This window comes from Mytilus californianus, unplaced genomic scaffold (genome assembly GCF_021869535.1).
Source record: "Mytilus californianus isolate M0D057914Y unplaced genomic scaffold, xbMytCali1.0.p SCAF_4, whole genome shotgun sequence".
Classification (NCBI taxonomy): domain Eukaryota; kingdom Metazoa; phylum Mollusca; class Bivalvia; order Mytilida; family Mytilidae; genus Mytilus; species Mytilus californianus.
Window position 1 is genome coordinate 124940493 of NW_026262690.1, and position 17723 is coordinate 124958215.

Below are 17723 nucleotides of genomic sequence, written 5' to 3' on the forward strand. Positions count from 1 at the left end.
GAAATAAAAACATAGGGTCACCGTACTGGAAAAAGGGTATTTTCAGATATACGTTAAACATTTGAATTGGCGAAAATATATTGCGCCAATTCTGACATCAACGTCGAAAGACGTTAAGCCGAATTGGCGATGTTTTCAAAGGTTATGGGCAATTCAATTCTTATTTATTTGCTGTTTTATTGGTTTTCAATTACAATTACACTAAATGAATATTAATATCCACATGATGGTAAGTTTTTTTTTTAGCGTACGAATATCTAGAATGAAAATTTCAATTTAGTTAATAAGAATGTTTATCTTTTGAAAAGAAATTCTTTTTCAAACAACAAAGATTTGGTTTTCTTTAAATATGTGAATAGCGATATAAATGTACAAATATTATGAATATTGACTTCATAGATAGTGAAAGGAGATCAAGATCTTTTAGACTTTTTTTGTGCTGAATTACAAGATGGGGTCTAGTTAATTAATATGCATACGTTGTTTAAAAAAAAAAGGTACATGTATTTTCAAATCCTCTGCAGAACAATTTTGCCAGCTTTTTCTTTAAAGTGTGCCAGGCAAATTATAAATTCACTATTGCAATATAATTCTTCAAAATATGTTATCAGTGTGTTCAATCTTGCAAATTTAACATGTTTTCATAGAATTTTGCATCAAAAGAAACATAATTCAGTTGAAGTATATCTGGACGACAAGACGATATATATCAATCTTGGGTTAGAATGTCATTCCTTCTCGTTTGACGATAATTTCTTAAAATTTACCGAATTCTAACATATTTTCCGTTTTATGTCCTCTCTAGGCATTTATAACTTTATTACATGTTTAAAAATACGCTGCAATGGTGATAGATTCTCAGTCGAAGTACACACACATTCAGCTGCTATATCGTGACCTTTAGTGACCCTATCGTGAAATAAATTTCATAGGAACCTGATCCGACCTCTTTTCTTTCATATAAATTCTTGTGAAACTATTAATATTGACATGCATTCCTCTTTAATTTTAACTACTGAACAAAGACAATTTTATGTGTTATACACAAAATTGTGCACCTGGTACCTTCAAATGTCGATGTGCCATTTCACAAGCGTTTAAGCTCAGCAAATCGGAAAAAAGGTTAGGTTAAAATAACACAGTGTTATAAGACCATAAGTTTACCCTATAGATGTACTTCATATTAAATGTATGCGTTGTTGGCTTACTGTATTGTTTGCGTTCATTCGAAATCTATTATAATAACATTCGTGTAGAAATGCTAACGCCATACGAATTCAAAATACTTTTTAATGCAATTTTCAATATCTGTACATTGAATTTAGATCACAGGAATGATGATTTACTTTCTTGATAATTTGTGGAGAAGAATTAATTAAACGCATGCTATAACGATTGACACTTAAGAATAGATTAGTGCATTCATGTATGGATTAAAGGAAAGTATCAATACATCATAACTTGGGTGACCCATCTTGATGACGAATTTTCCGTTTCGGTTTTGTTTCTTGAAGGTTTTTTTTTTTTTTTTTTTTTTTTTTTTTTGGATTGCTGTATGGTTGACGTATACCCCTCGTTACCTTTTATTCGTATAAAAAGAAAGACCTATTCCATCATTATAGACCATAAATAACCACCTTCTGTGGGGTATTTGTTTGTTTGCTTTTACGTAATTTCCTTCCTTTTTCTTTCTATTGTTTTTTTGTACACTTTGTTAACTTCTTTTTTTTTATATGTATATTTTCATGTTTCCTAAATTGTTTTGTTATGATGTTCCTCGAAAATGAAAACAAACATTGGCACTCCTACCACATCTTCTTATATCTATAAAACACCTTTTTTCAATATAGGAACACGTCAATAATCTTAATACAATTTCATGTTCTTCTCGGCAAATCGACCTTGCTAAACAGTTGTCTTTCCCCTTCATTGGATCAAAAAAGGAATAATTCTCATAGACGTTTCCAGTTCGCGGAAACCGCGACGTCATAACCCGTTAACGGCATAATAACTGCTGCGCTTATATGTGCGCAAAAACAAAAGAGAGATTTTTCTTTAATGAATCTAGCAGTATGTCTCTTTTTAGATACTTTATCTGGTTTGCCATGCATTGTATGCCCTTCAACTACGTTGAACGTTTTTCAGAGTATCACATTTTGATTAGAAAACGACACACGTTAGGCTTTCTGTTAGCGTTTTTCAAAATGAATAGAAAATAATTAGTATTGTTCTAAAATGGAAGAAATTTTTGTAGCTGTCCTTCTAGTTTCAGTTTCTGTTAATCTTTCAGCATGTTCTTAGAACCAGTGCATAACCTAAAATACACTTAAGCAACTTTTTAAATCAGACGGCTGTGCAGCCAAATCTGAAAATTGAAAGGAAACATTTAGTGGAGGTTTCCTACCTTTCAAATTATTTATTTACACCGCAAAACATATACCAGAGTGCCTGGTTTAATGGCTTGACTTATTTGCTTATATATTGAATTACATATACGGACTACATATTTCCTCTTATTTGTCAGTGTATTATCATGCAAATTGTAATATAGCATGTGATAAAGATTTTGGATTGACTTTTCATGCAGATTTGTTAATCTATTGAAGCATACTTGCAGCCAACAATGGCAACAAGCAATCGTGTGTTCTCATTATGTTTGTGTATGTGTTGTTATGAAAATAGGTGTGTTGCATAGTTAAGTTTCCCCATGATATCATTAAACCCTTTGAACGTTAGTCCTACTGCTTGTCATCATAATTATTTAGTAGCAAATTCAATATTTCATAATTTCAATCTTTGTAATCATATATTATAAAGAAACTGCTTGATAATGGGGTTAAATTAAATAGAAACTTTACCTGGGGTGCATGGTGATCTTTGGGCAACATTGTTCATTCGCGAATCGAATGAAATCAAATTTCTTTAACTGTTCAGAATTAGAAGAAGCAAATACAATAATATTTATCTATTGTTGAAACAATGCAACAGTTGATTTAATCCGTGCAAACATATATAACTGGTTTCAATAACGGACCCTTATTTTAGGGGTAGTTTTATTTAGCAACAAGTACGACTGCAAATTAAATGGAAATATGTCTTTTACAAACATATCTTCATTTTATAAATAGATATAAGAAGATGTGGTATGAGTGCCAATGAGACAACTCTCAATCCAAGCCACAATTTGTTAAAGTAAACCATTATAGGTCAAAGTACGGCCTTCAACACGGAGCCTTGACTCACACCGAACAGCAAGATATAAAGGGCCCCAACAATGACTAGTCTAAAACCACTCAAACAGGAAAACCAACGGTCTTATCTATTTAAAAAAAGAGAAATGAAAAACACTTATGAACCACATCAACAAACGACAACCACTGAACATCAGATTCCTGACTTAGGACAGGTGCAAACAAATGCAGCGGGTTTAAACGTTTTAATAGGCGCCAACTTTCACCCTACCTGAAACAATAGTGTAACATCACAACATAGAAAGACACACTATAAAATATCAATTGAAATGGCTTAACTCAATCAAAAGACATATTAACAAAAACAAGTGAACATACTTTGAACGAATACATTTGATCTATGACACGATGTAAATACAAAATAGATAAAACAAAGGAGTTAGATGTTTAACAATATCAGAAAGACAACCATAACCTTGGACAAAATGCCACCAAATAAAATAACGTACACAGGTAAATAAAAATAATTTTGTTGTAAGGTATACATGGAGTACGGAAATAATTTTTGCAAAATAAATATTTTTTTGCTCCTAGTACGAGAACAAAAGTGAAAATTTATCGTCATACTAAACACTTATCAAAGGTGGTATATATTAAAAATAGTGAGACTAGATATAACAGGTCAAATTAATACGAAATGCCAAAAACAATTAATAATGAAAAATCATGTATCAGAGGCTACAATCAACTAAAACACATTCCAGGGATTTAGTGTTTTGACGTCATGGACAGTCAAAGAAGATTTGAATGACCATATACACAATCTCATCCTCTTTTGTCACATCACCAAATGAGACCATTCACCAAATTTGTACTTGCCCTGAGAACCACGACTAGTACCACATGTGGAGAAGGAACCGTTAACCCTTCTGAAGTATATGAAATTACCCCCGGTTTTTGATGGGGTTGTATTGCTTAGTATTTAGTTTTCTGTGTAAGTGTTTTGAAATGGGGTGTTTGTTTTTTCGGTTTTTTTCGTTTTTTTGTGTTAGTGTTTTGAAAAGGGGTGTTTCTTTTTTCGGGTTTTTTCGGGGTTATTTTTTTGCCGTGGTATTGTATGTTTTTGTTCAGGTTTTGATTGTTTCTTTCATAACATCTGCCTCTGATTTTTATGTACATTATTCATATGTTTGCTTGAATAATTATACCATAAAATATTAATTTGTTATATAATAGATAAACGAATCTTTAGTCATGACCTTGAAAAGGAAACTGCAATACAAAACAGAGCAAAACAACAAGAGCAAATAATAACCTTTTGGAATTAGGTCTATAACATAAACGCTAGGTAGATAAGAATGTTCAAGTCCTAATGTATTACTCGATTTATTGTATGTTGATGTGCAATGTTTATTTGTTATTTAGTATTACATCTTATGTTACATTTTAAACATAATATAAAAAAGACGATGTGGTATGATTGCCAATGAGACAACTCTTCACAGGATACCAAATGACACATAATAATAATAAATACATAATGTATATTCTGTATATCACTTATAATTTTCTCTGTAATATGACGTCAATAAGTACAATTATATGAATATCGTAAAAGTTAAAAATATTTGTATAAAAGAAAACCAAAATAGTTGACATCTACACCGTTGAGTAATGTGCACCTGAATTGTTGACCGTGTTGCAAACTATGAATAACATGTCCTGTTTTAATGTTTGCAGGCATATGAAATATCAAACGATAGAATGAAGTAGAGTGCAGACCAGGAATTACACTTGTACATGTTGAAACGACGCAGAAAGCATTCTATATATCTACGTCATAGAAACGCAACGTGGGCTCTGAGAGCACTAAACATTTGTGCAGAAATAAGGCTTTTTGCATCATTCAAATATTTTGACCTCCAGCATCACTGGACAAACATTTATTATCTGGTGCAATACAATGTGTACCGTTAATGTTACAGACAAATCAATTGCCGTCCTACTCACACAATAGAACTGAACTATTAAAGCACACAAAAATCGGATTCATTTTTTAAAGTCGGGAAAGCAAAAATCCGAAATGGACAAACTGCAGAAAATTAAAATTATAAATGCAGCAATGCATCCAAAAACTATTTGTAACATAGGAATTTGGACCGAAATAAATTTAAACTTTTAAGAAATAGATTTAATTGTACTCCCGTAATGTCAATAAATGGAGAGAAATTAGAGAATGACATACAAAAAACATTTGCAGGAAAATAGAGGCTTGTGGAATGGTTCGCTGACAAAGAAATTCAGGACAATGGATATTTGTTCAGAAATGAAGAAACATTCTTCCCTAATAAACACCGAGATAGTCACCTTAACGAATACATCGATGAAATTTGTACATATCTTGTCCAGCCAAAAAGCAGAGTAAACATGTCTTAATCTCTTAAATAGATTTAGAAGAGACAAATCAACGAACAAAAACTGAGGGAATCGCATCAACTCCAAAACGAATAGTCCGGGTGAGCGTCTCCTGCTATGCATGTATCATCCGCCACACTCAGTCAAAATGTCACAATCGGGAACAGGACTAAATACGAAGCAATTCGAAAAAGAGCAATCTATGTTTAAACAACTACAGTTCAAACATTAACAAGGAAGCAGATAGTAGCGAAGCAATTGCTACCATAGATTCAAGTTATTGCCTAAGTTAGGTTGAGAAATAACTGATTGATGCAACATATTTTTCGTACATTCAGACAAACGAATAATGAGGCCGATAAAATAAACTTAGTCTCTAGGCATGTATATCACTTGAGAGACAGAGAAGCCGATTTCCGTACTAAGGTATACAAGTCAATTGAAAATCAAACCACTGTGAATCAACAAAAACGAATGCCTTGAAATGGAACCAACAATGAATCTAAAACTCTTAGCAATCAGAAATGGCCCGGCTTGTCAAACTTATTGTCTAAGTATTTGTAGATATTGATAGCATTTTGAAGCCGCTATGTTTCTGTGTACCTAATAGAGAGCTTCCTTCAACGACATTATTTTGTTTAACACTTGACCGTGATAAAAGAAGCAAACTACATATTTGTATCAATTGATTTATTCTTCAAGATTTAGGAGTATTGCAGTGAAATGTGTTGATAAACAAAAAAATAATGTCTGAGATATTGTGTTTATATTTCATCCTTAGTGAAATAAAGGGGTTTGTGTTGCTCTTGCTTTAGTTTTTAGTGTTGTTTTTTGCGCTTTTTATTTTTTGAATGTATGTTTTATGTTTATACCGGTAACAGTCTTGTATATCCTTCGTCAAGAAAAAGTTGTTTCAATTTCAAAATTTACACTCGGTTATGTTTCTGTGTTAGAAAATGTACGTGACCGATGTTTTATGAATTTGGTGATGTCTTGGGTTATTTAAAGAGTCAATTACCAATCAGCTATTACGTGATGCCTTATCACTTGATATGACGTATCAACATATTTTATAGGAGTAACACGACGGGTGTCACGTGTGGAGTAGGATCTGCTTACCCTCCCAGAGCACCTAAGATCACCCCCAGTTTTTGTTGGGTTTCGTGTTGCTCAGTCTTTAGTTTTTTTATGTTGTGTTTTGTGCACTGTTGTTTGTCTGTTAGTCTTTTTAGCCATGGCATTGTCAGTTTGTTTCTTTGGTATTTTTCGCTTCTCTTTTAAGGAATTAATCACTGGCAATATGTTTTCACGGTCTTAGATTTAAGGTACCAGTATAGTTGTCTGATTTGTAGTTTTATCGATTGTGTCACATTTCTGATTGCGACATTTTGACTGAGTATTCACACGCAAGATCTAAGACCGTGAAAACATGTAAATACGGGTAATGCATGTATAGAAGGAGAGGCTTACCCTGTCGACGTACCCGGTCCTGTTCCTTTTGGAGTTCATACGATCCCCCAGTTTTAATTCGTTACCTTGATTTGTCTCTTTTTAATCGATTTAAGATTTGAACATCTGTAAACTAATTTCGCCTTAATTTACCGGCATGGTGATAATCGATCTTCAAAAGGCGTTTTTTCAAATTTCAAATTAACTGTAGTGGACATCTTATAAAATTGCAAAGTAGTATTGACATAGACCAAAATCCGTCCGGTGAAATAACAGTCATCATTATTATCAAAAAGGTTAATTCTTGTGAAAGGATGTTGTATAGAAAAGCAAACTGTTTAACTGTTGAAACTCGGAAAACTTGGCACTTATACAATGCCATTTTGATTATTCATATTCCCACTTTGTTCAATGTATGATGGTATATCTCAAGCTTTAAAAAACAAATTAGAAGTGGCACAAAACAAAACAGTTCATTTTATCAAATGAATAGCTCAAGAAGTAATATAAAACAAACCCACTCATTTAGTTTGGGATTTTTTTAAGTTGCGACTAGAGTGAAACAACTTGGCCTGAATCATGGTCACAAGATCTATAATAATACATGTCCATCTTATATTTATCTTTTTTTTTCAAATCAACAAACATCATAACCACAACACAATAACACGTCATTATAACTATGTAACGCTTACAATTAGATGCATTGAATCAACGACATATAAACATAATGCTATTCATTACCTGATTTCACAAAGTTCTTTGTCCAACTTCAAATGTATAAAAAAAAGAGGTAAAATTTCACTAGAGATGTACAAGTCAAGAACGTGAGACAAATTTTATCACTAGGTAATAGTAAAATTAGTATCCCTAATTTTATATTTCTATGTACTCGCTCACGTTTGATTTTTAACCTTTAAATACCTCATTAAGCCGATACTTGTATAGAACCCCATGGTAATCAGCTGTATGGCTCTCATTGGATATCCTTGGTTTAAACATTATCAGCATTTTTGGTATAGATGTTTCAATGATCAACCAAAGGTTTTATGTTTTACTTTGAATTGAGTAGTGAACGTTTGATCTTCTGTGTATATTGTTTATAATTTGAACCTAGATTTATTTTAACTTTACAAATCGCTTAACTGTAATAATAAGGACTGTCATGTGAACGACATTCGCATCAAAGCATGCAACGTAAGTTATGGGTTTTCTAGATTACAAACTGTATTTAACACATGAAGAAATAAGTTATTAGATGTTTTATAAGGCAATGTCACCATATTTACTGCTTGCTTTATAATGTGGACGAAATAAACCTAGGTCTTAAGTTAGAAGAACTCTGTTATTTTCGAAATAATTTGCTTCATGCAATTATATATTCAAGAGAGATCAATATCAAACAAATACCCAGGTTAAGAAGACTAATTAGCACTGAAAAGCAAATTTTTAGGGCTTTTTGGTATACAGAAAGATGTTACTGGATGATCGGGGAAGATTACCTCAACTTTTCATGGATGAGACTCTGATATATTATTAAGATTTGTGGTTTCATATCAAAGTTTATCATGTTTCGCAAATCAACAGTCACAAGATTAATTGAAAATGACATTTAACAAATTTTGTGCGATCGAATCGTTTTTCTGGAAGTATCTCGATCAGGACTGTGATTTTCTGGATACACCCAAATGATAATACTGATACGTTCTAGACCTTCACATTCTACCTACACAAGCTCTTATAAATTTATTCAACTGTGTTCTTTAGTTACGCTACGTTCAATTTATTTAATTTTTTTTTCAACAAACAAATGCACAAAATAGGACCTAACGAATAGTGATAATCCTATTTACACATAGCAAAATATAAAACAGCATCAAGAACGTCATATTTGTCCTTTATAATAACATAGTTAATACAAATAGTTTTCATATACTACTGAACATTCTATTTTAGCTGTCGATGACAATGATTTCACGCAACTAAAGTATGCAAGGAGTCTGTCAGAGGGGATGTACACAATACTATATAATTTCCACTCATAAAAAAAAAGTTTTTTGTAATTAAGTTTATAGCTATTAGTTTTGCATATAATTAATATTATCACATCAACTAAAAGTAAAATAACAAAAATACCGAACTCCTAAGAAGAGCTTTTCTCGATTTGCCTTCATCAGGAACACTCATAGCCAAATATTTGAAAGCCAGGTATGTTTACGTACCAAAACACGTTGAAAGTTACAATTGCCTTAGTGAATTGGGAATTTAGTTTCTTAATGATTTCTCACACTATAACGGATATTTTAAGAAAGGTATGTTATAAATCATGTCCGTACCAAACCGTTGACAATTGAACTGATTACACTCTACGAACTTATAGTCCACCAGCATAGGTATCTACTCAGTGTTATTAAAAATTAAAACAACACTAGAAATGAACTTTTCTGGATTTGCATTCATCAGAAACGCTCAAAGACAAATATTGGAAAACCTGGGATGTATAAGTACCGAAACACGTGAAGCACTAAATAATAAAAAAGGACCTGAAAATAATAACCAAATCAATCATGGGGTCAACCGCAGTCTAACATATCATCCTTACAAAATAAAGCTCGTGGAAATATCGTTCAAGTTGCATATAAATCACTCGTTCAGGTTGATGTTTTGTGTAAACACAATCGGTCGCTCGTAGTTTTTAATGAGATTCGATATATAGAAATAACTAGTAGTAAATGAAAAGTAACTAAGGTTTTTACTGCTGTTGAATATGTCATGATATACCCCTAGCGAAACTAAGATTCTCCTTTCATGTTTCACTAGTCAGTTAAACATGTATTTGAATACCTTTAGTGAAACACGCCATGACATACATTAAGTGGAATTCAGATTCCCCATTGATGTCTTTCCAGTTAGTGAAATGTGTCACTGTATACGTTCTCCTCTTACGTTACCAGTCAGTTAAACATGTCATGGTATGCCTTAAGTCCATGAAGCGATAATCTATTAAAGATACAGCAGTAGATGATGTAAATAAAGGCAACAGAAGTATACCTGTGTTCAAAAGTCATAAATAGATTTAGAGAAAACAAATCCGGGTTACAAACCAAAATCGAGGGAAACACATCAACTATAAGAGGAAAACAAATGAACAACAGGAATACTGAAGTGCAACAAAAACAAAAGCCAACACACATAGAAACGAACTATTTGATAACAACTGCCATATTCCTGATTTGGTACAGGACATTTTAAGAAAAATGGTGGGTTGAACCTGGTTTCATGGCATGCCAAACCTCCCGCTTCATAACAATGTTACAACATTCATAACACAGAAACGCATAAACAAATAATATAATAGTCGACACAACATACAAACCACAGAACAACAACGAACACTGACACCAAATCAACCTTTGAGATTCGTTTCATATGTTACACCTTACATTTGCTTAACTGTTCCAGTTTATGTTGGAAATAAATGCTTATACGAATGATTGGTTTTTGAGCTTTTCTGTCCAAATAGTCCTTTCTCTAACACATTTTTATTCAGTCAATACTCTGATATCAACATGGAGTTTCTTTGTTAAAGGTGTAACATGGGCAGTTATGTTTGTTGTCATTGTTACGTCAAGGTTGAAATTTCTCATCAAAGAATTAAGTGGTCTTGCATAAATTTGCAATGGAACACATTTCTTCTGATAGAGGTTATTGAATTGTTTTTTAGAAGTGAATGTTGACAAATTTAAATGGCTGGATAAAAAATGACCAAAAATATTGAAGATGTAATATAGACTTCAGTCATGGTTGGCGATTGTTACATCTGTCAGTGTTCTGGGAAATATTATCAGAATACGCTTATAGTTTCCCGCTATCATGACTTATCGAGAGGTTAGATTGATTTATTTTATTTTACATGCAATATGTATTCTATTTCATTAGAGAAAATGTGATTGGTTCAAGTTACGAAGTTTCTGTCTGTCATATGTCCATTGTCCTTGAACTTATTTTCATGGTACAGTGACTGCTTGAAAAGATTTTTTTTTTGTCATTTGAATTCTTACTTATTAAGTTACTTATTAAGTAATAGGATAACAAAATTTGGAAAATGGGATCTTGCAAGGATAACTTTTCATGGTCGAGTCAGTATCTCAGCTACTACAAAGAGCATGTCAACTATCTTTGGACACACCCATAATGAGCACACCATATCGTTTACAAAGAGAAGACTTTTGGTTTAGAGAGTTGGGAACAGCCTTTCCCTATGGATACAATGACAACACTGATGGTGTAGGTATTTTGTCTAGTCCCAGGTGTAGTACTATCAATAAATTACAATTATTTAACATTTCTGCTCGACGATATAGAAGTCTTGGTCACAGAAATTATACACCATCTGCTGTTCACACCGTGACAATTGATAGTCTGTTATCGTCTGTTATAAAAACTTTAAGAATTCACCATATCAGAACTAAATTATACTCCATTCCATTATCTAAACTTTATTTACAATTGCAAGAGGCCCAAAATACTTCAGTTATTGATTCTAATTCAGTTTTGTATAGATTAGTTGCAATAATCATGGACATTGCTAACCAAAGACTATTTAAACCCGTATCAACTACTTCCAAAGATGAGGGAAAACGTAATTTTTTAAAGTAGAATTCGCCAATAGGGGTTTAGATGCTATCAATATTAGCAATATTTTCCAAAAGAAATCTGTACAAAAAACTATACCTGATTACTGATTAAAGCTACACCTGTAATTTCATACACTTACACCAAGTCTATTGCATCCAAGATTTTCAAGAGGGTTTTAGAGGCCTTTAACCTCAAAGATGGGAAATCCAAACCTCCGGATTGTTCATGTTCAAAATACAATTATGGTCCAGCTGGTCATGTTATTACTGGCAATCTTGGCATCGTAACCAATGAACAACTAAGAGAGTTGTTAGCCAAGGGACCAATATATAGAATTCCCCAGGCCATCAACTAGAAAAAGAACTTCAGGTTACTGATTGATGCAGTTGAGAACTATGCTAGAAAATGGGTAAAGCGCGAACCAGACGAGACAGAACTGGACACTTTGTCTGAATGGATCAAAGCTACTCGATCATGCATTCAGAAGCGCATTCAGAAACTACAATGTACTATGCATAAGGGTTTCTAACCCATTCAAGAACCCGGAGGTTGTGAATGCTTTATCCTCTTTGCGCGACAAATATGTCGTTTTTCCAGCAAATAAAGTCTCCAATAATATTGTCTTCATATGTAAAAACCATTCTTTGCAATGTCTCATAAAAGAGCTTGGAATAAATAGCACAACTGGTAATCCTACATATTCTTTAACATCATTTACAAAGGATGAAATTTTACAAAATCACAAAACTGTCCTTCCCTCTTCTGGTATTAACATCAAAGAAAACGAAGAAAATCTACCGTCATTATATTGGATACCAAAACTTCACAAAACTCCTTATAAAGAACGATACAAAGCTGGATCATCAAGATGTTCGACGAACCATCTTTTTAAAGTGCTGACTACTATTCTTTCTTTAGCAAAAGATGGCCTTAAAAAATATTGTGATGAGATATATTCGACCAGTGGTGTCAATCAGATGTAGATTCTCAAAAATTCTAAAGATCTACTGCTAAATCTTAGATCACAATCTCTGCAATTTTGCAGCAACAATAAGACCTTTGATTTTTCTACGCTTTACACTACTATTCCCAATGCTCAATTGAAAGATCGACTTCATATCTCATTAAACAGAGCTTTTTCTATAAAAATGGGAATTGTAGATATACATTTCTTGTTTTGGGTTATAATAATTCTTATTTTGTGAAGAACCACACTGATTCTATCAGAAAATACACTGAAGATGATATTATCAAAATGCTGGACTTTTTAATCGACAATATATTTGTTGAGTTTGGAGGATTGATATTTCAACAGACAGTCGATATTCCAATTGGTACCAATTGTGCACCCCTTTTGGCCGATTTGTTTTTGTACTCGTATGAAGCAAAATTCATTCAGAACCTTCTAAAAGACAAAAAAAAAGTACCTTGCTAAATTCTTTAATTTTACTTTAAGATATATTGCTGTGTTCTATCACTGAATAACCCAGTTATGAGTTATGAGGAGGAAAGATTAAAAATGACACTCCGTAACTTTTATGGACACCATCACGAATTGGTTGATTAATACGATGTGTCTGAGTCTAAACTAACTAACGAAATGTTTACCACGTCTTAGATTGTGATTTACCATCTAAGTCGTCGTCTGTCTGCTAAGTACCGAACATGACCTATTCCCGAATATGACTGTTTTGCCGATTGTGAATTCGCATTGCTATACGACATGTCTCGGTATTTATACATCCAACATTCATGTATTTAGTTATGATGTTTCTTTTATAAGTACGGTTCGATACTGTGTTATGTCTTATCGTTTGTGGTTTGACTATTCTGTATTTTCGGTACATTTCACAAATGTCTTATTTGTCAGTATAGCGAGTTAATTTTCATTTTCCATGGATAAAGTATTGTGTTAGTCCAAATAGTTATGACGTCGTCACAGCATTAATTTAAAATAGCCTTTCAAGACCCGTCATAATCATGATAATTATTTGGACTAGTAATTTGAAAGTAATTGTGAATTTTTGGATCGCGTTTCATATAATTGTCATTTCAGCGATAATTTTTATCATTGCCATATAAGCGGGAGGTTTTGCTAGCCAGAAAACCAGGTTCAATCCACCATTTTTTCTTAAAATGTCCTGTACCAAGTCAGGAATATGGCAGTTGTTATCAAAGTCCGTTTCTATGTATGTTGGCGTTTGTTTTTGTTGCAGTTCAGTGTTTCTGTTGTTCCATTGTTTTCCTCTTACAGTTGATGTATTTCCCTCGGTTTTAGTTTGTAACCCGGATTTGTTTTCTCTTAATCGATTTATGACTTTTGAACAGCGGTATACTACTGCTGCCTTTATAATGGAATTTGATGCGACTGTCATACAAGTGAGAGGTTAAGCTAGCTTTAAAACCAGGTTCAAGCCACCATTTTCTACATAAGAAAACGCCTGTACCAAGTCAGGAATATGACAGTTGGTATCCATTCGTTCGATGTGTTTTTGAGCTTTTGATTTTGCCATTTGATTGAGGACTTTCCTTTTTGAATTTTCCTCGGAGTTCAATATTTTTGTGATTTTACTTTATTGTTTGGTATATGGAATGATTGCAATTCAGGTATAAATGTCTGTCTGGCTGGTTTAATATGACATTGACCTCAATTTAATGGCTCATTGGTCAATGTTAAAAAGTAAATATGCAATATAATCATCATCTTTGGATCATCTCTTTTGTCCGAAAATTAAGCAAACACATTTTCCCATTGTTGTTATACTCTTCACATTTACTATTTTCTTGCAAGATAGTTCTAAATGTCAGTGATTGACCAAACCATTGAAGAAATAAGATAGAATGGCGTAAAAATTTAACATTTTTTTTTACTATTGTAAATTTAAAAACTGTGAAGATTTAATTATTGCAAAATTGGTGACGGAAAAGGTATCTAAAATAAATAAACTGTTATCGCAGAGATATGTCTCTCCTTTTTGTAATTTTGAAAATGCAAATGTTGAAATTAAAATAGCAATACTTTAACATGTAAGTTATGCAAATATTCAAAGTCGATGAACCATGACTGAAAGTACATGGCTGAACAATCTCCATGGAAATGAGATGTGCCAATGTTAATACAACTGCAAACCAAATACCATTGACTAATATTAAGTCGTTCCCTTTAAACAAACTTAAACACAAACATTAACTTGTAAACTATGTAAAAGGTTCAAAGTCAATGAACCATGATGAGGGGGTGGGGCTTTATAATCTCCATGGAAATAAGACTTGCAAATGCCAATAAATTTGCATACCAAATATCATTGACATAACATTAGCAGTTCATCTTAAACTGATCTAATCACAAACTAATACATATAAACTAAGCAAATGTTTCAAACTGAGGGGGCGGGGCCAAATATTCTCCATGGAAATGAGATGTGCTAATGCTTATACAACTGAATATCAATTAACATTGGCCTATCTAATGGTTCCCCTTGAACTGACCTAATCACAAACTAATATATGTAAACTAAGCAAAATTTTCAAAGTCAATAGACCATGACTAAGTGGCGGGAGCTAAATAATCTTTATGGAAATGAGATGTGCCAATGCTTATACAACTGCATACAAAATATCATTGACCTACCACTTGTGGTTCACCATTAACTAGACCTAATCACAAACTAATACATTTTTGACGCCGCCGCCGCCGCCGTCGTCGTCGTCGTCGTCGTCGCCGACACCGGAAACAGCATACCTTTGTCTCGCTTTTTTATTTTAAATTTTGATAGCATTATCTGTATGCAGCATTTACTGAATTCATATATGTTCATTTTTTAAATAAACTTGACACAGAGATATGTCTCGCCTGTTGGTATTAAAAGACAATCCGATGGTCAGCAACATTGCTAATAATCTAAAGTTGTTGGACCATTAACTAGGGGACAAGGCCTCGAAATAGTCATCCAACTAATATGAACTGATAGTAATGCATCTTTATAGAAAATATCATTGATCTATCACAAGTAGTTTCTATCAAAATGAATTAAGCAGAAAACTTAATATTGAAAATTGCTAATCAATTGAAAATCCCTGGACCATGACCTAGGGGGCAGGGCTTGAAAATTCGTTGTCAAAATGATATGTACTGATAGTAATGTAACTTTAAAGAAAGTATCATTGATCTATCACAAGTGTTTCCTTTAAAATTAACTTAAGCAGAAAATTTAACAATTGCTAAACAACAATTTTCGTCGCAGGTGAGATAAAAATCTCAGTATCATATGCACGCAAAAAATTACTAAATGTACAGTATTTCATCTTCGCTAGCCAAGGTTTACGATCCACTTCCCTCCTCTCCACCCTTGGCGGATTGAGATAGAATTTCGGAGACACAAGGTAATGATTTTCATTGGTTGCAGTCGAAACTCGCTGCATCCAATCAAAAAGCGCCTATAACATGATCCCGTGTAAATGTAGAAAGTGTATGTAAACAATTGCCACGTGCTTATTGTGCAACAAGTCTTTACATCCCTAAACATACGACTATATTTAGTGACAATTTGAATGTTTTTAATCAACTAATAGAAGTTCCTGTGTATGTTTCTTGCACAAATGCATGAATGTCAACGTATATTTTCGTTTCCTGCTTTACCAAGTGTGTAGAATCTAGACGCTACCGGGTTTTTACCTCCAAATTGAAGAGTTCAAGTGCTACCATTGGTCAAGAATAATGTATTCGGAATGGGCGTGACTTTAATCTACCGATAGATGGCGCAACATTGTTATCACAAATGTTGGCTTAATCTGCCAAGGGTGGAGGAGGAAAGTGGATCGTAACCCTTGGCTAGCGAAGATGACAGTATTTAAACTAACAGGATATATTGTAAGGTTGATGTTACATTCTGTAATGCAATTTACAGGGATATTTTTTGCATTTCGTTTAAACATCATCTTCATTTGTCAATGTTTGAAGATAAAATATGCATTCTTCCGGATTTTTATGGCTCTTTTTTTTTTGCACTCCTACTTCCTCCACTACAAAATGATATTAAAACTGAAAAATTGTGGAAAAATGGTGTAAAAAACCAAATTAATAAATCAATCAATCATTCAGCTACTCAACTAGTAACTCTGTTTATGCTCAATTTTAACATTCTATAGGACAGAAATGTAGGATGGTTTTGCTATTTATCTAGAACACCAGTCAGAAATATATGGCTTATAGATGGCTATCTTCTTGTCTGTAAAACATTTTTTAAATTTTGGATTTACAGATTTGATCTGTAAGAAACCTCAAGTAAGTGTTATTTTAATTTTGGTATCCTGTAAAGAGCTAGTGCTAGTGCCTTCTCTTTATGCTATTAAGTTTTACGCAGCTATACAAATGTTATGTTTTGAAGATGGCTATTTAAATAACAATAAAAAGTGGTAGCAGTATGATAGGATGTAATAAAGACAACAATTTTGAAAAATAGTTTAAAATTCAAAAACTATGACAACACAATTGGAAAAGTCAACATTTTTTATTTGCACCATGCACTTCTTATGTAATGAGAAACTTCACCAATATTTAGGAATATGTTAATAAAACATAAATTGTGTCCTGTTACAGTCATAAATTTGAAAATGAAATATTTTGAGTATGGTTTAAAAGTAAACAGAATACTTCCAATATTTAATATGTTAAGGGAGAATGAACATACTTCACCCCACACAGATGTCAAATGTTCATAGTATTTCTTTAAACCAACATGAAACAGAAGTTTTGGATTCCGTGTTACATCTTTTAGCATTTAGAAATTGAAGGGCCTTTATCTCCGGAATTAATATCCAGTGGCCATTTCATTTTCAGAGTAGGTTTAATTTTTCTGAATAGACAGTTTAAGATTTTAAAAAAAAATTCATGATAGTAAATTGTGACCCATATATGCATATAAAAAACACATTGCGACTCCATTATATAATACAATGAAATTTTTTTCCCCTCTTTGCTTATAAAATATTAATATACACTGTAAAATGCAATAGGCACATAATGCATGT